Raw genomic sequence first — 24717 nt, 5'->3', positions numbered from 1 at the left:
GGTAACCAATCGACTTCGGCTTGTAATTGGTTGGGAGATAGGAGGTAGAAAGTGGAGATGAAGAATATTGACTCAGGTTAGCAGGATGTGACAAGTGGTTTTCTCCAGGTATCTGTTCTAGGGTCTCAACATTTCACTGTATTAACGAATAACTTAGATGAAGGAATAGAGAATTGCATCTCCAAGTTTTCAGACGATATTAAATTAGTGAGTAGTGCAAATGGCATCAGGAAGTTGTAAAGGGAAATAGGCAGTCCAGCATGAACCTGATGGGCCAAATTGCTTCCTTCTATGTCGTAATGACTTTGAGTTTAAGTGAGTGGGCAAAACAATGGCAGGTAGAGTTCAATGTGGGGAAGTGCAAAGTAATCTATAGAAAGAGTAAAAATGCTGCCAATCAGCAGGCTAAAACTAAAAGAGAAAGAACTGGCAAAACAAATTGAGTTAAATTTCTGTGGGCGTAACCAGGAGATTGGGAGACACTGCACGGGATTTTGACTCCAGCAGATTCACCAGTTCAAAGAAGAGAATAAGCAGTTCACCATCATGACTCAGAACCCCTGTCAGCACCATCTCCCTCAACCTGTCTCACTTCCCAGATACTGAAAACGCACTGCACATGTCAAGAAAATGGATGATGTACCCAAGGTCTGGAGTTACTAAGATTGTGATTTGGACCAAATGTCCAGAGAGTGCCCAAAGGTGATGCAGTACTGTTCCTGATTCTTGTATTGATCCCGTTTGGAACAGTGTAAGAGGCCAGAAACAGTTCAGAGTGGAGTTTGACAGAGTGGGCACCTGGGGCTGAATCTTAACCTAAATAAATGGATGGGTTTGGGTTGGGTGGGGGGGCTAAAGTCTGAAAAATCTGTTTCCCGCCTCAAACCTACCTCCGACTCATTGACTTCCAGCTTTAATTGAGGCCAGAAGATAGAGGGGCGACCAACCTGTTTCAAGGAGGCAGGTTGAAACTTTAAATATGTTAATCAGGCTGAGAGAGTCATTGTCATTCAGTTTTTCAACTTTAACTCTGGTCAGCTGGGTTTTCTGGGAAAGCTGGTAGCTGCATTGAGGCAAGGACTTGCCAGATTCAGGATGTGAGTGCCTTTACACCTACCTCCTGGGACCAGGTGCCTGCCTGAGGACCCTCCGTGATCTGGCACCCCCCCACAACGTTCCTCCCGTTTGCCTCCGATCCCACCTCGAGACCCCCAATCTCCCCTCATCACCAGGCCCCTGATTCCCCTCTCACAACCACTAAGCCCCTGCTCCCCCTTCACCACCATCACCAGGCCTACAATCCTCCTCACCACCAGGCCCCCATTCCCCCTCACCACCAGGCCCCCAGGTCCCCTCTCACCACTAGGCCCCCGTTCCCCCCTCACCACCAGGTTCCTGCTCCCCCCTCACCACCAGGCCCCCTTCCCCCCTCACCACCAGACCCCCTTCCCCTCTCACCACCAGGCCCCCGATTCCCTCTCACCACCAGGCCCCCGATTCCCGCTCACCACCAGGCCCCCGTTCCCCCTCACCACCAGACCCCCGTTCCCCCCTCACCACAAGACCGTCTTCCCCTCTCACCACCAGGCCCCCGATTCCCTCTCACCACCAGGCCCCCGATTCCCGCTCACCACCAGGACCCCTTCCCCCCTCACCATCAGGCCCCCGTTCCCCCCTCACCACCAGGCCCCTATTCCCCCCTCACCACCAGGCCCCCGATTCCCGCTCACCACCAGGCCCCTGATTACCGCTCACTACCAAGCCCCTGATCTATTCTCACTACCAGGCCCCTGATCCCCTCTCACCACCAGGCCCCTGATTGCTCCACACTACCAATACCAACAGGCTTCCAATTCCCCCTCACCAGGAAGCTTCCGATTTCCCCCCTTCTGAGGGATTGGCAGCTCACCTGATCACCCCCCACCCCACCCGGACAAACCTTTCCCCTCCGCCTCCTTCCTACCTCCAGCGTGGACTTAGCCAGTCATGCGGTCTTCATCAACCGGCTCCCTGCCTGCACCTTCCAGGCGGGGAACTGAGCAGTGACGCCATGCACACTTTGTGGAGTTTCCTGCACCTTTCAGACCCCTCCGCTCCCACCCTCAGTCAACACCTGGTCAGGTGAGTAAAATTTAAGCCTTTAGTCTGTATTTAGTTACGGCTCCCCAGTGTAGTGTAGAGCACATCCTGAGCTGTGAATATGGTAGACGAGATTAGGGAAAGTACACATAAATAATTATATTTCCTTCTGTTTTACTTGTTCTTCTTTGTACCTTTCTGCCAAAAAAATTCACAAATATTTCTATTTTAGAATATTCTGTAGAATGTAACAGATGGTAAGAGGAATACTCACAGGGTTTGGATGACAGTGTATGTGACAGAATCCTAAGCGTGTGTTGTAGCCTTGGGCACATGGCCAAACTTTTCTTTTTATGATTTCTAATATACATAAGTGATGGATGGCTTTAGAACTTAATGTTTCTTTTGTGAATTTTTACTGAAATGTTCTCTAGCAATCAGATATCCTATGAGGAGAGTGCTTTTTGATGTTGAGTATATTGGCAGTACAATTAAAGTTAGCAACAGCTCACTTGATAAAGAGCTTTACAAGTTTATGGCACCAGACCAAAGGTGAAATAGTTTCAACTGATAAGTCTTTTATTGAACCAACAGTTCCCTTATTTTATTGCAATATTATTCTTCTGTTTGTGAAGTAGAGGACACAAGGAGCTCGGAAACAAATTGAGACAACAATCCAGTCAAAGGATTCATGTTACTTACTAAACTGGGAGAATGAAAGTTCAATGGTTTGCTTATCACTTGAATTCTGCAAACTGATAACTCTGAGGATCTGCACTGGCAGCTTTTCTTTTCCTCTTTCTCCATTATCTTACTTTTCATTTGTGTTGGACTTTTCAGCCTCCTAATACTCTAGGTAAGCACATTACCTAGGCGGAGACTTGTAGTACTGCAGGCATGCTGCATTGCTGGCGGACTGTCCTTGGCCTTGTTTATTTAGGTGGATGTAAAAGATCCCATGGCATTATTCACAGAAGAATAGGTAGTTCTTCTGAGGTCTTGGCAAACAATCTTCACTCAACCAGCACCACCAAAAAGGCCATTTATCTCATGAATAAGAAAAACAGAAAATGCTGGAAATTCTCAGCAGGTCAGGCAGCATCTGCAGAGAGAGAGACAGAGTTAATAGGCTGAATTTTACCTGTACAGCTGAGGCCTGCTGCTGGGGCTGCAAATGGGAGGTGACTGCGCTTAGGCTAGCAGTGGGACCCAGAGAGGTATCTCTTGGCAGTGGCAGCCCAACCCTGAAGAGCTGCTAGTCCAATCATAGGGCCAGCAGCTCAGCAGCACCAAAGCTAGCGGTAGCCATTGCTGGGATTGTACCTGCGGGATGAGGTATTGATGGCCATTGGGTCTCGAAGAAAGGTAAATAGGCTCTGGGACATCAGGGCCAGGCAGGCAGGCCCTGGCGATTGGGGGCAGGGGGTCACTGAGGGCAGGTGGTACAGTTGCATAGGGGGCGATCTTGCTGCTGGGTTCCCCTCCGTGGGCCATGGAGTGCCCAAAAAGGAGAGCCCCACCAGGAGGCCACCAGATTTCACTGGACGGTCACCCCAAGCAGCGGCTGGCTCTCCACTGCTGGCAAAATGCCTGCGGAGGTGGGAAGTGGCCCTTAACTGGCCACCCAAGTGGCTCAGTTGGGCTCCTGGCAGCAGCATGTCCGCCAGCTTTCGCACCGCTGGCAAAATGGCATAGTGGCAGAAAGACATCTGGTACATCCCCCTGATGCCATCCCGTGCCATTTTGCCAGCCTTTCCACCTCCCGGCCTATCCCCAAGGGGCTGGTAAAATTCCAACAAATGTTTCAAATCAATGAACTTTTGTCAGAACTCTGACTGTGAGCAATGCCATGGGAGATTTGCCTGTAACTGTAAAACTTTGTGCAACACTTTTGGTTCAATATTTCTGTCGTGCTATTTCTATCACATATATGGCAACCATGTAAAAAAATTTTGAATGCTACTTCCTCGAGCAATCTCTTATTAGCTGATTCCTATCATATGACTTGCCCAGTTTTGGTCATTGCAGGTTTGATCGTCCCGGATACTTACTCCTGATTGGATAAGTGGACTATATGGTCAACTAGGACATTATTCCCCCAGCTATAACTCTCAGCTCTATCATAAATCAGAAGGCCTAACTCCAGTAGAAGCTATCGCCAGATAAATTGTCCCAGTCTCACACCTTTCCTGCTTGATTTCTTTTGTTCCTTGTTTTTCCCAGCCCTGTTGCGTGCTGATTATTTTTTCAACTTACCCTGTTTCATGTACCATTGTGTGCTATTTTTTGTCATTTCTGTTGTTTCAAGCCCTGTGACATGCTGGCTTTTTTTCGCTGTATTTAGTTCCTTTTGCTTTCTTTTTTCATTCTTATCAACTATTTTACTCTACTTCTTTTCTCCCCTTTTCCCTTCCTGCTCGCCACTGTCTTTTTCTCTAGTCACCAGCCCAGATTATTAATAACCTTCCCTGTTCACCCACTCATCACTACTACAACTTCCCCAAATACTTGCTGCCCCATTACTTCTTCTCCACCTCAAATTCTTACTACCCTCCTCCACATTAATACTAATACCCCAACATTACAGTTAGTAGCACTGTCACTGAATCAGAAGATTGGAGGCTTGGGCCCCATTATGGATGTGAGCGTGTAATCTAGGCTGACACTGTGCTGCAGTACTGAGGGATGCTGGTGTGCCAGAGGTGCTGCCCCTAGGATGAGTTATTACACTGAGACTCTGGTCGGGATCTTCCCAGAAGTGGGACCCCACCTGGTAGGGGTCAAGCTGGCGATCCAGGAAAATGGCCCATAATTGGACCTTTAATTGTCTAATTTGGCCACCCACCTCTAGCTGGCAGGCCTTTGCCGTTCCTGTTGCTGGGAAACGTCCCCAGTGGCGGGACTGTGTCAGGGAGCCATCCCAACATGTCTCCCCAGCATTTTGCCTCTCCCTCCCCGTCTCCTAGCTGACAACCCTGGGGGAGGGGGGTGGGGGTGGGGTGGTAAAACTTCACCCTCAGTCTCACTAGGCTTGAGAAGCTAAATGGCCAGTCCCATGCCTGTGTTCCTACTGAGGCAATCAACTAACATCCCATGAAGCTACTGAAAGGGAGCAGGGAGTTTCCTTAGTATCCTGGCCCACATTTCTCAATCACCACCTCCAAAAACAGATTATCTCCCATTCATTGCTTTGCTATTTTGTGAGGCCTTTGCTGCATTTGCTTACATAACGAGTGACCACTTTAAAAATAATCCATTGGCTGTATAGTGCTACAGGATGTTCTGAGAATGTGGTAAAACTCTATATAAATGTAAGTTCTTCCTTTAATCATAGCCCGCACAAATTCTAAATATTTTCCATCCTGGTAATCACCACTTGTCCAATTCATCTCTTCCCACCCACATAATTATAGCCACGCCTGCCCCAATTTCTTATAAACCAAATAACTTGCTTCAACAAGCCACATTGTTTCTATGCTCTAACCATTATCACTCCTTATAAATGAGTATATCCCCCGTAAGCAATGCCATTGGAGATCAACTATATGTATGTGCGTGACTAAATAAAATAAAATGTGTTTGTGTATACATAAGGAGCTTTAAAAGTTTTGATGCCCACAATTTCAATATTGGGGACATATTCCATTGTGTACAAAATAGGTGGAAATTGTGAACTCATTTATAAAAAATGCATTTACAAATTTGCTAGACGTAGCATGTAAAATAAATATTCCCCAAACTGATGTTCCTCACAGGTTATTTTGGTTGGTAAAATATTAAGGATTTCCCCATCCTACATATAAAGTACCCTCTACCCCTCCCCCTTGCATCCCCTCCTCCCACCGGCACCATCCTACACCTGAGTAGGGGCCCCAACAACCCCACTGCCTTGTGGGCTTCTCGGGAGAGACCAAGGCTAAGGGAGTAAACCCTAACAGAAAATCCGGAGCGGAACCCCGTAGGCGGTCATGTGTCACCTTTGGCATGTTTCCGGCAGTTCCTGCAGCCATACTGGTGCCAAACGTCATGTCCTGCACTCCTTTGGACCCCACCAGAAAGGCCGAGAGGGGGGTTTTGACGACTGGGCAACTCTCAACCTCCATAAATTTGCCCAGGCATGCGCCATGGAGAGGTCACTCCATAGTTGCCTCACAGCGACTGAAACAACACGGAAGGCAGCAGTTACGGGTTATAAGTCCAGATAAATTGGCGTAGAAACTGGGCGCCACGGGTTGCCTTTGTCGGTGGGAGAGGTCATTGCACCTCACTGGACAGCTACCGCCCGCCTCAAACCGGGCAGCCCCCGGTCAATAAGGTTCTATCCCGCCACAGTCTGCCTGCTTCAATGGGTGCTTGGAGCTCAGGGTCATTGCCCGAAAGGTGGACTGATACACCGCACCAAACAACATGAAAAAAGGAAAGAAGGTACCAGCCCTTCGCTTTGCAAGCTGGAACGTCAGAACTATGTGTCCTGGCCTGTCGGAAGACCTTACACAAATCAACGATTCTCGGAAGACCGCCATCATTAACAACGAGCTCAGTAGATTCAATGTGGACATTGCAGCACTTCAGGAGACTCGCCTCCCCGCGAGTGGCTCTCTAGCAGAGCAAGACTACACCTTCTTCTGGCAGGGCAGGGATCCTGAAGAACCAAGACAGCATGGAGTGGGCTTCGCCATCAGAAACTCCTTGCTCAGCATGATAGAGCCTCCCTCAAATGGCTCGGAACGCATACTGTCCATCCGACTGCTCACCACCTCTGGTCCAGTACACCTACTCAGCATCTATGCTCCAACACTCTGCTCCGCACCTGAAGCTAAAGACCAGTTCTATGAACAACTCCATAACATCATTAGCAGCATCCCCAACACCGAACACCTATTCCTGCTGGGGGACTTTAATGCCAGGGTTGGGGCCGACCATGACTCATGGCCCTCCTGCCTTGGGCGCTATGGCGTTGGAAGGATGAATGAGAACGGGCAGAGACTGCTTGAGTTGTGTACCTATCATAACCTCTGCATCACCAACTCGTTCTTTCACACTAAACCCTGTCACCAGGTTTCATGGAGGCACCCAAGATCACGTCGTTGGCACCAGCTAGACCTCATTGTCACAAGGCGAGCCGCCTTAAACAGTGTTCAAATCACACGCAGCTTCCACAGTGCGGACTGCGACACCGACTACTCCCTGGTGTGCAGCAAGGTTAGACTCAGACCAAAGAAGTTGCATCATTCCAAGCAGAAGGGCCACCCGCGCATCAACACGAGCAGAATTTCTCACCCACAGCTGTTACAAAAATTTCTAAATTCACTTGTAATAGCCCTTCAAAACACTCCCACAGGGGATGCTGAGACCAAGTGGGCCCACATCAGAGACGCCATCTATGAGTCAGCTTTGACCACCTACGGCAAAAGTGCGAAGAGAAATGCAGACTGGTTTCAATCTCATAATGAAGAGCTGGAACCTGTCATAGCCGCTAAGCGCATTGCACTTTTGAACTACAAGAAAGCCCCCAGCGATTTAACATCCGCAGCACTTAAAGCAGCCAGAAGTACTGCACAAAGAACAGCTAGGCGTTGCGCAAACGACTACTGGCAACACCTATGCAGCCATATTCAGCTGGCCTCAGACACCGGAAACATCAGAGGAATGTTTGATGGCATGAAGAGAGCTCTTGGGCCAACCATCAAGAAGATCACCCCCCTCAAATCTAAATCGGGGGACATAATCACTGACCAACGCAAACAGATGGACCGCTGGGTTGAGCACTACCTAGAACTGTACTCCAGGGAGAATGCTGTCACTGAGACTGCCCTCAATGCAGCCCAGCCTCTACCAGTCATGGATGAGCTGGACATACAGCCAACCAAATCGGAACTCAGTGATGCCATTGATTCCCTAGCCAGCGGAAAAGCCCCTGGGAAGGACAGCATTACCCCTGAAATAATCAAGAGTGCCAAGCCTGCTATACTCTCAGCACTACATGAACTGCTATGCCTGTGCTGGGACGAGGGAGCAGTACCCCAGGACATGCGCGATGCCAACATCATCACCCTCTATAAAAACAAAGGTGACCGCGGTGACTGCAACAACTACCGTGGAATCTCCCTGCTCAGCATAGTGGGGAAAGTCTTTGCTCGAGTCGCTCTGAACAGGCTCCAGAAGCTGGCCGAGCGCGTCTACCCTGAGGCACAGTGTGGCTTTCGTGCAGAGAGATCGACTATTGACATGCTGTTCTCCCTTCGTCAGATACAGGAGAAATGCCGTGAACAACAGATGCCCCTCTACATTGCTTTCATTGATCTCACCAAAGCCTTTGACCTCGTCAGCAGACGTGGTCTCTTCAGACTACTAGAAAAGATCGGATGTCCACCAAAGCTACTAAGTATCATCACCTCATTCCATGACAATATGAAAGGCACAATTCAACATGGTGGCTCCTCATCAGAGCCCTTTCCTATCCTGAGTGGTGTGAAACAGGGCTGTGTTCTCGCACCCACACTTTTTGGGATTTTCTTCTCCCTGCTGCTTTCACATGCGTTCAAATCCTCTGAAGAAGGAATTTTCCTCCACACAAGATCAGGGGGCAGGTTGTTCAACCTTGCCCGTCTAAGAGCGAAGTCCAAAGTACGGAAAGTCCTCATCAGAGAACTCCTCTTTGCTGACGATGCTGCTTTAACATCTCACACTGAAGAATGCCTGCAGAGTCTCATCGACAGGTTTGCGTCTGCCTGCAATGAATTTGGCCGAACCATCAGCCTCAAGAAAACGAACATCATGGGGCAGGATGTCAGAAATGCTCCATCCATCAATATTGGCGACCACGCTCTGGAAGTGGTTCAAGAGTTCACCTACCTAGGCTCAACTATCACCAGTAACCTGTCTCTAGATGCAGAAATCAACAAGCGCATGGGTAAGGCTTCCACTGCTATGTCCAGACTGGCCAAGAGAGTGTGGGAAAATGGCGCACTGACACGGAACACAAAAGTCCGAGTGTATCAGGCCTGTGTCCTCAGTACCTTGCTCTACGGCAGCGAGGCCTGGACAACGTATGCCAGCCAAGAGCGACGTCTCAATTCATTCCATCTTCGCTGCCTTCGGAGAATACTTGGCATCAGGTGGCAGGACTATATCTCCAACACAGAAGTCCTTGAAGCGGCCAACACCCCCAGCTTATACACACTACTGAGTCAGCGGCGCTTGAGATGGCTTGGCCATGTGAGCCGCATGGAAGATGGCAGGATCCCCAAAGACACATTGTACAGCGAGCTCGCCACTGGTATCAGACCCACCGGCCGTCCATGTCTCCGTTATAAAGACGTCTGCAAACGCGACATGAAATCGTGTGACATTGATCACAAGTCGTGGGAGTCAGTTGCCAGCATTCGCCAGAGCTGGCGGGCAGCCATAAAGACAGGGCTAAATTGTGGCGAGTCGAAGAGACTTAGTAGTTGGCAGGAAAAAAGACAGAGGCGCAAGGGGAGAGCCAACTGTGCAACAGCCCCAACAAACAAATTTCTCTGCAGCACCTGTGGAAGAGCCTGTCACTCCAGAATTGGCCTTTATAGCCACTCCAGGCGCTGCTTCACAAACCACTGACCACCTCCAGGCACGTATCCATTGTCTCTCGAGATAAGGAGGCCCAAAAGAAAGAATATAAAGTAGAAAGAAGGGAAGTGCAGACAGCCTGGTGCCAGAAGTGGTCGAACGCTTGACTTTCAACCTGAATTGTCATAAGATCAAGCCATTTGCTTTTGTATGTCCAGATGCAATTTGTCAGGTTGCAATGGGCTTCCAATTCCAATGCTTGCATGGTTAACCTGGTGGAAGGGATTGATCACCCCTTATAGAACCCATAGGGCGGCACAGTGGCGCAGTGGTTAGCACCGCAGCCTCACAGCTCCAGGGACCCGGGTTCGATTCCGGGTACTGCCTGTGTGGAGTTTGCAAGTTCTCCCTGTGTCTGCGTGGGTTTTCTCCGGGTGCTCCGGTTTCCTCCCACAAGCCAAAAGACTTGCAGGTTGATAGGTAAATTGGCCATTATAAATTGTCACTAGTATAGGTAGGTGGTAGGGAATGTAGGGACAGGTGGGGATGTTTGGTAGGAATATGGGATTAGTGTAGGATTAGTATAAATGGGTGGTTGATGTTCGGCACAGACTCGGTGGGCCGAAGGGCCTGTTTCAGTGCTGTATCTCTAATCTAATCTAATCTGATTTTCGTTCCATTCAATTCCAAGGAATTCTGTACAATCCTGTATGCTGATAATTGCACAACATAATTTAAAGTCCAAAGTCACTAATATAGGAAGCAAATGTTTCTTGGCTTTGAAATAGTTTCCATCATATTTTGCATTGTTAAGAATACGCTGTGGTAAAACTGACTGCTGCATTTTACAGAAATATTTCTGCCAATCATTGACGCTGTTAGGTTTTTCACCAACATGATGTATTAATTCTCATTTATTTCTATGGTACAGGCCTGTTTAACTGGGCTGGTTGTCCACTTTGAAAAGTCTTTTCGCAAATTTGCGTGTTGCCATTTCCTCTGAGCCTCTACAAGTTAATCACCTGGGAGAAATGAACATGATGAATGATTGTTAGTATATCAGATGTTCTTTTAAACAAAAAGGTACTGAATAATCTAAATAGAAGCAGTAATATGTGAAAACCTTCCATAATTAAATCCATAAATCAATCATGACAGAATGGCTCTGTCAAGAGTTCTGTCGTATTAAGAGGAGGTTCAGCCTATTTGACTTTTGTGGCATTTCTAAGGGTTTTTTTAAAGATTAAATGTAGTTCAAATACAGAATTTCAATATATTTACATCATTGAACTTTGAAATAGTCTAAACAGCACCACAGCATTGACGCTTATCAAATCATAGAAATTTACAGCATGGAAGGAGTCCATTTGGCTATCAGCCCTCTTTTCACCTCTTGGTCTGTAGCCTTGTAGGTTACGGCACTTCAGATGCATATTCAAATACTCTTTAAATGTGATGAGGGTTTCTGCCTCCACCATCCTTTCAGGCAGTGAGTTCCAGATCTCCACCATTTTCTCGGTGAAAAAGGTTCCCCTCAAATCCACTCTAAACCTCCCACCTCTTACCCTAAATCTATGTTCCCTGTTTAAGGCCCCATCAACCAAAGGGAATAGGGCCTTCCTATCCACTCCATCTAGACCTTGCAGAATTGTATATGCTTTAATTAGGTCTTCCCTCAGCCTTCTCTGTTCCAAAGAAAACACCCCTAGCTTATCCAATCTTTCCTCATAACTAAAATTCTCCAGTCCAGGCAACATCATTATAAATGCAGGTTCAACTGAAGCATTCATAAGGGAATTAGACAGTTATATGAAAAGGAAGAATGTGCAGGGTTATGGGGAGAAGGCAGGGGAATGGGACTGAGAGAATTACTCTTTCAGAGAGCCAGTGTGGACACAATGGGCTAAATGACCTCCTTCTGTGCTGTAATAATTCTGTGATTCTGTGAAATCTCCTCTGTGCCCTCTCTAGTGCAATCATATCTTTCCTACAGTGTAGTGAACAGAACTGCATGCAGTACTCCAGCTGTGGCCTAACTAGTTTTATACAGTTCCAGTATATCTCCCCATCTCTTATATGCTATGCCTCAATAAATAAAGGCAAGCATCTTGTATGCCTTCTTCACCTTATCTACCTGTCCAGCCACCTTCAGGGATCTGTGGATATGCACTCCAAGATCCCTCTGTTCCTCTACACTTGTAAGTATCCTACCATTTATTGTGAATTCCCTTTTCGTATTAGCCCTCCCCAAATGCATTACCTCACACTTCTCCTGATTGAACTCCATTTGCCACTGTTCCGTCCACTACATTGATATCGGCACCCCATCCACTAACTTCAACATTCACTCCCTCCACCACCGATACACAGTGGCAGCAGTGTGTACAATGTACAAGATGTACTGCAGCAACTCACCACGCCTCCTTTGCCAACACCTTCCGAACCCTTGACCTCTTCCACCTAGAAGGACAAGGGCAGCAGACGCGTGGGAACACCACGATTTGTAAGTTGCCTCAAAGCCACACACCATTCTGACTTAGAAATATATCGCTGTTCCTTCACTTGCGCTGGATCAGAATCCTGGAACTCCCTCCCTAACAGCGCTGTGGGTGTACCTGAAACAAATGGTCAGCAGTGGTTCAAGAAGACAGCTCACCACCACCTTCTCAAGGGCAATTAGGGATAGGCAATAAATGCTGGCCTTGCCAGCAATGCCCACAACCCATGAAACAACTTTTTTTTAAAATTGTCTGGGCCTGGGCATTTATCCACTTTCAAAGATGTGAAACCCCTTAATACTTCCACTTTTACAATTTTAATTTCATGTAATATTTCACACTCCTCCTCCTTGATTGCAATGTCTGTATCATCCCTTTTATGAAAACAGACGCAAAGTATTCATTAAGAACCATACCAACGTCCTTGGCCTCCCAACACACGTTACCCTTATGGTCCTGAATAGGCCTTACTCTTTCTTTAGTTATCCTCTTGCTCTTTATGTTTTTACAAAAAATCTTTGGGTTTTCCTTCTTTTTACTTGACAATGTTTTTCCTCTCTTTGCTTTCCTAATTTCCTTTTTCATTTCACTCCTACACTTTTTATACTCCTCTAGCTTTTCTGAGGTATTGAGCCCTCAGTATCTGTCATAAACTTCCTTTTTGTTCTTTATCATCTCCTTTAAGCCCCTTGACATTCAGGAGGCTCTGAATTTGTTAGACCGTCCCTTTTTCCTTAAGGGAACAGACTTGCTGTAGCTATCTCTTCCTTGAATGCCTCCCACTCATCTGGCACTGATTTACCTTTAAGTTACTGTTTCCAGTCCATTTTAGCTAAATTACATCTCAGCTTAGTAAAATTAGCTTTCCCCCAATCGAGACTTTTATTTCTAGTCTATCGTTGTCCCTTTCCATAACTGCCCTCAATCGATCTGAATTTTGATCACTTCCACCAAAGTGCTTCCCAACTGATACCCCTTCCACTTGCCCAGCTTCATTCCCTAAAACTAAGACCAGAACTGCACCCTCTCTTGTTGGGTTCGCCATGCACTGGCTAAAAAAGTTCTCTTGAATGCATTTTAAGAGTTCTGCTGCCTCTGTGCCTTTCACAATAATTCTATCCCAGTTAATACTAGGTAGCTGAAATCCCCCCACTATTACAACCTTATTGTTTTTGCACTTCTCAGAGATTTGCCTACATATTTTCTCTTCTATCTCCGTCCGGCTATTTGAGGGTCTATAGTACAGACCCAGTAGTATGATTGCCCCTTTTTCGTTCTTTAGTTCAACCCATATGGCCTAATTTGATGATCCTTCTACCATATCATCCCTCCTCACATTTATAATTGTTTATTTAATCAATATTGCTATCCCTATCCTTCTAAATATTGCAACCTACTCTCTATCTCATCCAAAAACCCTGTTGCCAGCAATGTTGAGCTGCCATTCCTGCAATTCATTCAGCCAAATCTCAGTAATAACTATAATATCATACTTCCACATGTCAATCTGTGCTCTCAGCTCATCTGCCTTATTCCCTAGACTTCTTGCATTGAAGTATATACCATTTAGCACTGCCAAACCCCCTTATTGTCTATTTTCTAGCCTTTGCTCCTTGTGCGTTCCAGACACACTTAGTAATTTTGTGCCCACCATTTCCAACTTTTCTTCTTGCCCTTCTGAACCCACTCTCAGGATCCCATCCCCAGCCTAGCTAGTTTAAACTCTTCCCAACAGCAATAGCAAAACCCCTACAAGGATATTGGTCCAGGCCCTGTTGAGGTGCAACCTGTCCGGCTTGTACTGATCCCATCTCCCGTAGAAGTGGTCCTAATGCCTCAGGAATCTAAAGCCCTCCCTCTTGCACCAGCTACATAGTCATCAGCTCTGTCTACCTATTTCTGTACTCTCCAGCACATGGCAGTGGGAGTAATGCAGAGATTTCTACCTTTGAGGTCCTGCATTTCAATCTCTCTCTTAGCTCCCTAAACTCTGGCTTCAGGACATCATTCCTCTTCCTGCCTGCGTCAGTGGTGCTAATATGGATCTCGGTCTCTGGTTGTTCAGCCTCCCTCCTCAGAATGTCCTGTAGCCATTCAGTGACGTCCTGGACCCTGGCACCAGGGAGGCAACATACCATCCTAGAATCAGATCTGCGGCCATAGAAGCGCTTGTTTGCTCCCCTCACTCTCGAATACCCTCCCACTATTGCTCTTCCCTTCCTCATCCGCCTAGCCCTGTGTAGCTGAGCCACCCTTGGTGCCGCGGGCTTTGTTCTGCCTGCACTGCTCAGAGGAACCATCACTCTCACCAGTTTTCAGAACTGCAAGTGGGGAAATCGGGAAATCAGTGGGGGTAAATGTTCTGGTTAATATTTGGCTGAGACTCAAAAATGCCATATATTCTCATCGTTGGGTATGATGCATCTCCCAAGTAGTGAATTTTTCTTTGGAATTTTCATATCAATAAAACTTGTATGGAGGGAGAGTGGTTTGGAACTGTAACTTTAAGAAGTGAAATGATGACACTGAAGAAGCAAGCTGTGGCTGCATTAGAATCATAATGGCAACACTGAAAGAGAATGACCTGCGACCTTAGGAAGGGCACCAATGGCCTAAGTTGGTGGTCCTAGTTGCTGCAATAGTTAGAGGAGCAGGCGATATCGAAGTTATCTGAAGTTACAAACGATGCAGACAAAACATGCACAAATGAACAAGAGATACAGTTTTTTTTTAAAGGTCAGAATTACCTTGCTTGCCAGTTTAAAGCGAAGTTTAATGCGAAATGACCAATGGTGTAGCAAGTAACTGGTCAGATACCCAGGGGCATCCAAAGGAAAGATCACTTTAGTATTGCTGTGATTCGTAGAGTGAATTTCTTGAAAATTTTGGTCAGCACTAGAACTGTTATCACCTGGAATAAATCTGGCAGTAACGGGGAGGAAAGATATCAGGGAGAGCCTCCGCATGTTGCACACTGTGCCTTGGTCACTCACAGCACTAAGCCAATGCTGCATGCTTGGAGGTATGTGATGTCATCCTCTGGAGACTACCCCAGCGAGTTTCAGTCTCTTCCTCCTGGTGGAAGATCAAAATGGTCTTCATTCTTGAACTCCCTGGGGGGAATTTTAATCCCCAAAAAACTGGCAGGTTTGTGTCAGATGGGTGTTTAAAGAGTTAAAAATCTGGAAAGGAGGGGCAAGCAACCAATCTACTAGCAGGAGGGGGGTTGGCAGTTTAAATATTATAATGAAACTGGTAACCTTGCATTGATCCACACTTTCAAATGTCACTCTGTTTCCATCTTTTAACCATGTTTCCCAGGTTTCAGGAAACCCGGCAGCTAAAGGAAGATGAGGACTGCTGGATCCAGGAGCCAGGTGCCTTTCCATTTATCTGATGGATCAAGTGTACCTGCCTCACCAACCCTCGCGATTGGACAGCTTCCAATCTCCACCCAATCTCCCCCACGAGGCCTCTGAGCCCCCCCCTGCCTCTGATGTCCTACCACCCCCCTCATGCCGCCCACCCCCCTCTCCCACCTGCCTACGATTTCCCACTCCTCCCGCCACGCCCTGCCTCCGATCCCTCAGCCATCCTGTCTCTGCCCCTCCCCACCACCCCCTGCAATCTCTGATTCTCTCCCTCCCCCTCTCCTCTCTGCTCCCTGGTTATGACCTGATGCCAAAGGCCTCCACATCTAACAGCCAACCAGCCTCTCAGTCTAGCTGACTGCGGGTGGGAAATGGAGAAATAAACACGTCAATCAGGTCCTGCCATTAAATTCAACAGGACCTGAGGGAAAGCCATTCCTCCAGGTTTCCCAACCTTAATCCAGCACTACTCCCTCCCTGCCTCCGAGTAAAAATCCAGCCTCGTGTGGGAGAGGTTTACAGGAGAAGCCTGCGCAATGACACAGTGCAGTGTTATTTCCGTGAACAGGCCATCCAGAACTGCTGGTGGTTTAAAATAGATTTCCAACAGCAGTCTTGGCATTTGGAATTCATACTACTTGAGGGCTAATGAAAATTAACTTTACAAAGCTATAAATTGTACGGACATTTAATGGGTAATTGTCTTCTTTGCATTCCCACTATCTTGTTGGCAGGGAAGCAATAAATTAGCATTGTTTCTTACTTATTAAATGAATGTTAGCCAAAGAGTTTAATGACTCATTAAATGACTGACTGTTAAGTAGATAAAAGCAAAATACTGCGGATGCTGGAAATCTGAAATAAAAACAAGAAATGCTGGAACCACTCAGCAGGTCTGGCAGCATCTGTGAAAAGAGAAGCAGAGTTAACGTTTCGGGTCAGTGACCCTTCTTCGGAACTGACAAATATTAGAAAAGTCACAGGTTATAAGCAAGTGAGGTGGGGGTGGGGCAAGAGATAACAAAGGAGGTGACTGTTAAGTAGAGTCTGCCTTGGCTGTTGGTGTCTGCTTTTGAGTAAACAGGCGGATTGCTTTTTTTAAGATAGAATCTCGGCAGAAGTTAGTGAAAGATCAAATGAAATGAGGGTCAAAACACGAAACGAACCATAGTTCTCAAATGTAGAAAGCTAGAAAATATTTGTGGAACTGACATCACAGTAGTCTTTGGAGAGGTTTTCCTGGAGGTGTACTTGGGTGCACTGGGCATCCTGTGAACTGATCTTCACTGCATCCAGGCAATCAAGTACATCTGGGCGAAGGCTCGGGAAAATGTTCCCTATTATGTTAATGTCTGGGAAATCCTATAGGGTTACTACTGGCTACCCCAAAGCAATGGGTAAGTGGCTGTTCCTCCAAGGGTTCCACAGATCTTCTGTCAAAGTTAACCTTGGAGATGAGGAAAATCCCCACAGTATTTCCAGTCCAATATCTTTGCCAAAAGATTAGATCCATCCATTGCTATGAGTATTTGTTATTTCAGAACAGTAGTGGTAAGAGTAAAAATCACACTGCCATTGGCGGTGTATTAACTTATGGCCCTGCCCGCATACAGCAGATTATAATTGACCCTAAGTTCTGAAGAAGGGTCACTGACCTGAAACGGTAACTCTGCTTCTCTTTCCGCAGATGCTGCCAGACCAGCTGAGTATTTCCAGCATTTCTTGTTTTTATTTCAGATTTCCAGCATTTGCAGTATTTTGCTTTTATATAATTGACCCTTGTTGGGAACACAAATCAAGTTAATTTCATCAGTTGGAACCTCGCACATAAAGTGTGCAAATTCAAATAAGTTTAATATTTTAAAATATTAACTTATTTTGGGTTATCCAAGTGGCCCACAAATGAATTTTAGTTTAAGTGGGAAACAGAATAAGAATCTACAATGTACATTTCTGAATGGGTTTTCCATTGATTTAAGGCCTTTTTTTTAATAACAAATGTGTTACTGTAATTTAAGCAGTGAATGTGTCTCCAGTAACTTTTAACAATGTGTTTTCTGCCCTCTGGCAGCTTCTGCATTTCCTCCTTCAGCTAAGGGGGCAGCCCAGTCTGGGCTGGAAGCTTCTCAGCAATCATTCGCCGATGGCAGCAGTCTGTCAGGAGGAGGGAGACCTCCCAACATAGAATCATCGAGCACAGAAGGAGGCCATTCGGCCCCTCATGCCTCTGCTGACTCGCTGAAAGAACTACCAGTTCGTCCCTCTGCCCTGCTCCTTCCCTATAGCCCTACAAGTTTTCCCTTTTTCTCCAATTCTCTTTTGAAAGTTACTATTGAATCTGCTTCAACCATGCTTTCAGGCAATTCAGAGTAAAAAAATTCTCCTCATTTTCTTCCTAGCTTTTTTGCCAATTATTTTAAATATAATGTGCTCTGGTTGCTGGCGCCACCCGCTCACCCGCCCACCCCCACCCCCCTCCCACCGTCAGTTGAAACAGTTTGTCCTTATGCACTCTAAAAATTCTGCATAATCTGAACATCACTATTAAATCTCCCCAACCTTCCCTGCGCTAAGGAGAATAATCTAAGCTTCTATAGTCTCTCCAGATAACTGAAACCCTTCATTCCTGGTGCCATTCTAGTTAATATCCTCTGAATCCCATCTAAAATCCTGACATCCTTTCTAAAGTGCGCTGTTTACCGTACATGTTTAACTTCCATTTGCAAAAAAGGCAGTTTCCACAAGCAGAATGAGCCTTTTATGCACCGAAGCTAAGTCCTCCAGGGGTCCAGCAATTATATCTTATTCATGGTGCAATGCACTGGTATCCATGTGCCCTATGCCCAGTCTTTTCACCCTCACTTGCACTATCATAGCAGCTCATAGCATTGCAATACATCCATTTGAATATGGACAGATGTATTCTACATAGCTTGTCACATCTGGCACGACACCTGATGTCAATTTTGAATTCACGCTGCTTCACAAATGGTTCATAATGTCTTTCAGCAAGGAAATCTACCATCCTTACTGGGTCTGGCATATATGTGACTCCAGACCCACAGCAATGTTAACTGCTCTTTGAAATACAAGCTGCTAACTTGTATCAAATCCCTACGCAAAATTATAATGTCAATAAAACTGGACGGAACACCTAGCATCAGCCTAGGCATTGGACACAACAAAGGCACCTCTGCCCAGTTAACTCTGAAAAGTCCTGTCATCAATATCTGGGATCTTGTGCTAAAATTAGGAGCGCTTTCCCACAGACTAGTCAAGCATCAGCCTGACATAGTCATACTCACCGAATCATACCTTACAGCCAATGTCCCAGACTCTTCCATCACCATCCCTGGGTGTGTTCTGTCCCACCGGCAGGACAGATCCACCAGAGGTATACAATGCTATACAGTTGGGTGGAAGTGGCCCTGGGAGTTCTCAACATTGATTCCAGACCCCATGTAAGTCTCATAGTATCAGGTCAAACACGGGCAAGGGAACCGCCTACTGATTACCATCTACTTCTCCCCCACCTGATGAATCAGTACTGCTCTATATTGAACATCACTTGAAAGAAGCACTGAGGGTAGCAAGAGTACAGAATGTACTCTGGGTGGGGGATTTCAATGCCCTTCACTAGGAATGGCTCGGTAGCCCCACCGTCACCCAAGCTAGCCAAGTTCTCAAGGACATAGCTGCCAGATTTGGCCTGCAGCAGGTGGTGAGAGAAACAACATGAGGGCCAATCTGTAACCTTTTGACCTGGCATATCCCTCACTCTACCAGTACCATCAAGTCACAGGACTAACCCTGGTTTAAGGAGGAGTGTAGAGGAGCATTCCAGGAGCACCACCAGGCATATCTAAAAAAATAAGGTACCAACCTGGTGAAGCTGCAGCACTAGACTACCATGCATGCTGAACCACAGAAGCAACAAGCTATGGACAGAGCTAAGCGATCCCACAACCAATGAATCAGATAAAAGCTCTGCGTTCTGCCACATCCAGTCGTGAATGGTGGTGGACAATTAAGCAACTAATGGGAGGAGGAGGCTCCATGAACAAACCCATCCTCAATGATGTTGGAGCCTCGCACGCCAAAAGACAAGGCTGAAGCATTTGCAACCATCTTCAGCCAGAAGAGCCAAATGGATGATCCATCTTGGCCTCTTCCTGAGGTGCCTACCACCACAGAAGCCAGTCTTCTGCAAATTGATTCACTCCATGTGATATCATGAAATGGCTGAAGGCGCTGGATTTAGCAAAAGCTATGAGCTCCGACAATATCCCAGCTGTAGTACTGAAATCTTGTACTCCAGAACGAGCCATGCTCCTGGCCAAGCTGTTCCAGTACTGCTGCAACACTGGCATCGACCTGACAAGGTGGAAAATTGCCCGAGTGTGTCCAGTCCACAAAAAACAGAACACATCCAATCTGGCCAATTACCACTGCATCAGTCAACTCTCAATCTTCAGCAAAGTGATGAAAGGTGACAGTGCTATCAAGCAGCACTCATTCAGCAACAACCTGCTCACTGATACTCAGTCTGGGTTCAGTCAGGACTGATCGACTTCAGACAATTCAGTAGACAGTAGTGATAGTAGAGAGTGAATCTCAGGAAATTGTGGACATGCTGCCCATGATGGAGAATTAATCAAGAAAAATTATCGGGATATGCAGCTGTAACTATCTGTGATTTGCTCTCTGTGAGCAGCATGTCCCACTGGAAATGCCTTTCGTATAATTTATAGATTTTACATATTTTGTCGCATGACCGAAATTCAGTTTATGTTGCAATGATTACAAGGCAACATTTCCACAGTATACTCTGAGGCTTTACAATTGATAGTGCCATCAGAATCATTTGACTGCAACTGCAGGTACTTGCTGTATTGCTTGTAGTTTTCTTGCCTTTACTTGACATCTGTGATAAGCAGATTACACAGATAATGACTTTTCCAATATTCCGCCCTTACAAGCCTCCTGGCACAGAGATTGATGTCCCAATAAAGAAACAGTGAAACATGCCTCTGTTGAATATCAACCAGGGTTGGCCTCTGTTCAGTCACAAGGCTCTGGGTTGGAAGTTAAATCCCGTCTGGCGGCAATTGTTCAAAAGTTCTTAGTTTCCAGCAGCAATACACGTAAAAGCAATTATGATATTGGAATGTAAATATTAAGTGTTGTGGGAAGATTATTTCCTAAGCACGTTATTTTATTCAGCTTGCTTACCTGCCACTGCTTTGTGGCGACAGTGTAGTTTACTTTTACGTCAGTATACTTTTCACATTTAGGTCAAAATTGAACCGTAAGGCATATCAAAGGATTGCTGTTTAAAATGGCAATATCTCACTTTTATAGAGTCATAGGACTATAGAGTTATACAGCACAGAAACAGGCCCTTCAGCCCATTGTGTCTGTGCCAGCCATCAAGCACCTAACTATTCTAATCCCATTTTCCAGCACTTGGCCCGTAGCCTTGTATGCTATGGCATTTCATGTGCTTATCTAAATACTTCTTAAATGTTGTGAGGGTTGCTGCCTCTACCACCTCTTCAGGCCGTGTGTTCCAGATTCCAACCGCCCTCTGGGTGAATTTTATTTTCCTCAAATCCCCTCTAAACCTCCTGCCCCTTACCTTGAATCTATTCCCCCTGGTTATTGACCCCTCTGCTAAGGGAAAAAGTTTCTTCCTATCTATCCTATCAATGCCCCTCATAATTTTGTATACCTCAATCAGGTCCCACCTCAGACTTTTCTGCTGTAAGGAAAGCAATGCTAGCCTATCCAGTCTCTCTTCGTAACTGAAATGCTCCAGCCCAGACAACGTCCTGGTGAATCTCCTCTACACCCTCTGCAGAACAATCACATCCTTCCTATAGTGTGGTGCCCAGAAATGTACACAGTACTCCAGCTGTGGCCTGACTAGCGTTTTATACAGCTCCATCATAACCTCCCTGCTCTTAAATTCTATGTCTCGGCTGAAAAAGGCAAGTATCCCATATGCTTTCCTAACCACCTTATCTACCTGTGCTGCTGCCTTCAGTGATCTATGGACAAGTACGCCAAGGTCCCTCTGACCCTCTGTACTTCCTAGGGTCTTACCATCCATTGTATATTCCTTTGCCTTGTTAGTCCTCCCAAAATGCATCACCTCACATTTCGCAGGATTAAATTCCATTTTCCACTGCTCTGCCCATCTTACCAGTCCATCTATATTGTCCTATAATCTAAGGCTTTCCTCCTCACTATTTAGGACAACACCAATTTTCGTGTGAACTTACTGATCACACCTCCTATATTCACATCTAAATCATTAATGTACACTGCAAACAACCAGGGTCCCAGCACCGATCCCTGCGGTACACCACTGGTCACAGACCTCCACTCACAAGGACAACCCTCGGCCATCACTCTCTGCCTCCTGCCACTAAGCCAATTTTGGATCCAATTTGCCAAATTGCCCTGGATCCCATGGGCTTTTACCTTCTTATCCAATCTCCCAAGCGGGATCTTATCAAAAGCGTTACTGAAGTCCATGTAGACTACATCAACGGTTTTACCCTCATCGACACACCTAGTCACCTCCTTGAAAAATTCAATCAAGTTTGTTAGACACGATCTCCCCTGACAAAGCCATGCTGAATATCCCTGACGAATCCCTGCCTCTCCAAGTGGAGATTAATCCTGTCCCTCAGAATTTTTTCCAATAGTTTCCCTACCACTGATGTTAGACTCACCAGCCTGTATTTACCTTGTTTATCCCTGCTACCCTTCTTGAATAATGGTAACACATTTGCTGTCCTCCAGTCCTTTGGTAACTCTCCTGTGGCCAGAGAGGATTTGAAAATTTGTGTCAGAGCCTCTGCCTCATATAACAGCTGGGATACATCTCATCTGGGCCTGGGGATTTATCCACTTTTAAGACCGCTAAAACAGCTAATACTTCCTCCCTTTCAATGCTAATTTGTTCAAATATATCACAATCCCCCTCCCTGGTCGCTACACCTACATCGTCCTTCTCCATCGTGAACACAGATAAAAAGTATTCATTTAAAACCTCACCTATGTCCTCCGTCTCCATACATGGATTGTCACTTTGGTCCCTAATGGGCCCTTCTCTTTCCCTGGTTATCCTCTTGCCCTTAATATACTTATAAAGCGCCTTGAGATTTTCCTTTATCTTGCCCGCCAGTGTTTTTTCATGTCCCTTCATTGCTCTCCTAATTACTTTTTTAAGTACTCCCCTACACATTCAATACTCCTCTAGGGCTTCCGCTGTTTTCAGCACTTTGAATCTGCCATAAGCCTCCTTTTCTTTCCTTATCCAATCCTCTATATCCCTTGACATCCAGGGCTCCTTGGACTTATTGGTCCTATCCTTCAGCTTTATGGGAACATGTTGGCCCTGAACTCTCACTATTTCCTTTTTGAATGACTCCCACTGGACTGATGTAGACTTTCCTACAAGTAGCTGCTCCCAGTCCACTTTGGCCAAATCCTGTTTTATCATATTGAAATCGGCCTTCCCCCAATTCTGTACCTTAATTCCGGTCCATCTTTGTCCTTTTCCATAACTACCTTAAATCTTACAGAGTTATGGTTACTATGGAAATGCTCCCATACTGACCCTTCTACCACTTGTCCGGCTTCAATCCCTAGGATTCGGTCCAGATTAGATTAGATTAGAGATACAGCACTGAAACAGGCCCTTCGGCCCACCGAGTCTGTGCCGAACATCAACCACCCATTTATACTAATCCTACACTAATCCCATATTCCTACCAAACATCCCCACCTGTCCCTATATTTCCCTACCACCTACCTATACTAGTGACAATTTATAATGGCCAATTTACCTATCAACCTGCAAGTCTTTTGGCTTGTGGGAGGAAACCGGAGCACCCGGAGAAAACCCACGCAGACACAGGGAGAACTTGCAAACTCCACACAGGCAGTACCCGGAATCGAACCCGGGTCCCTGGAGCTGTGAGGCTGCGGTGCTAACCACTGCGCCACTGTGCCGCCCCGTCCAGTACCGCTCTTTCTCTTGTCGGACTTTCTACCTACTGGCTCAAAAAGCTCTCCTGTATGCACTTTCAGAATTCTGCCCCCTGTAAGCCTTTTGCACTGACTATCCCAGTTGATATTGGGGAAGTTGAAATCTCCTACTATTATTACCCTATTATTTTTACACCTATCTGAGATTTGCCTACATATTTGCTTCTCTATATCTCCCTGATTGTTTGAAGGCCTGTAGTACACTCCCAGCCAAGTGATTGCCCCCTTTTTGTTTTTAGTTCTACCCATATGGCCTCATTTGAGGTACCTTCTAAGATATCATCCCTCCTTACTGCAATAATTGACTCCTTGATCAACAGTGCAATTCCACCTCCTCTTTCCCGCACCCAACCCCCCCACCCTCCACCCCACCCCATCACGCCTGAAGATTCTATGCCCTGGAATACTGAGCTGCCAGTCCTGCCCTTCCCTCAACCATGTCTCTGTGATAGCAATAATATGATATTCCCATGTGTTAATCAACGTCCTCAATTCATCTGCCTTACTTGTAAGACACCTTGCGTTAAAATAAATGCAATCCAGCCTTGCATTATTGCTTGCTTAATCTAGGTTACTGCAATAACCTGTCGCTCAGTTTGGGTTCCACCAGGACCACTCGGCTCCTAACCTCATTACAGCTTTTGTCTGGACATAAGAGCTGAACCCCAGAGGTGATGTGAATGTGACTGCACTTGACATCAAGGCAGCATTTGTTTTATATTCTGATTTCAGAAATTACAGGTTGGTGAAAAGCAGCATATGCTTGTTGAACATTATGAGATACAATGGAACAGAATATAACTGATAAATGATTACATTTCTGTACCTGAAGGTCTGTGACACTGGAGAAGTTACCATATTTATTACACTGTGAAGGTTGCCTGATCTCTGCTCCTGACAGCTATTGTGCAACAGCAAGATAATTACAAACAAGAAACAAAGGCCTGCGGATGGCAGCATAAACTGACAAACTATGCAATTTACATCATCAGGGCTGTCGATTGAAATGTTGCCATGTATTTATTGCCATTTTGCAATCCTTTAATATTTTGACATCCTTGATGCCCTTTGTATGTTGTTATTTTTCAGTGGCAGACATTCATTGTGAAATACATAAATTTGCTACTTTTCAGGAATCAGGGCAAATAACAGAAGTAACT

The 24717-nt window shown here is 46.0% G+C and overlaps 1 protein-coding gene across 8 annotated transcripts in view; it reads left to right on the top strand.

Moving 5' to 3' along the window:
• LOC137382667 (rasGAP-activating-like protein 1) overlaps positions 1-24717 on the top strand; it is a 385434-nt gene that overhangs the window by 226206 nt on the left and 134511 nt on the right. The gene's annotated exons all lie outside the window — the stretch shown is intronic.

Source organism: Heterodontus francisci, chromosome 23 (genome assembly GCF_036365525.1).
Source record: "Heterodontus francisci isolate sHetFra1 chromosome 23, sHetFra1.hap1, whole genome shotgun sequence".
Lineage (NCBI taxonomy): Eukaryota > Metazoa > Chordata > Chondrichthyes > Heterodontiformes > Heterodontidae > Heterodontus > Heterodontus francisci.
This window is presented reverse-complemented; position numbering and strand designations above follow the sequence as displayed.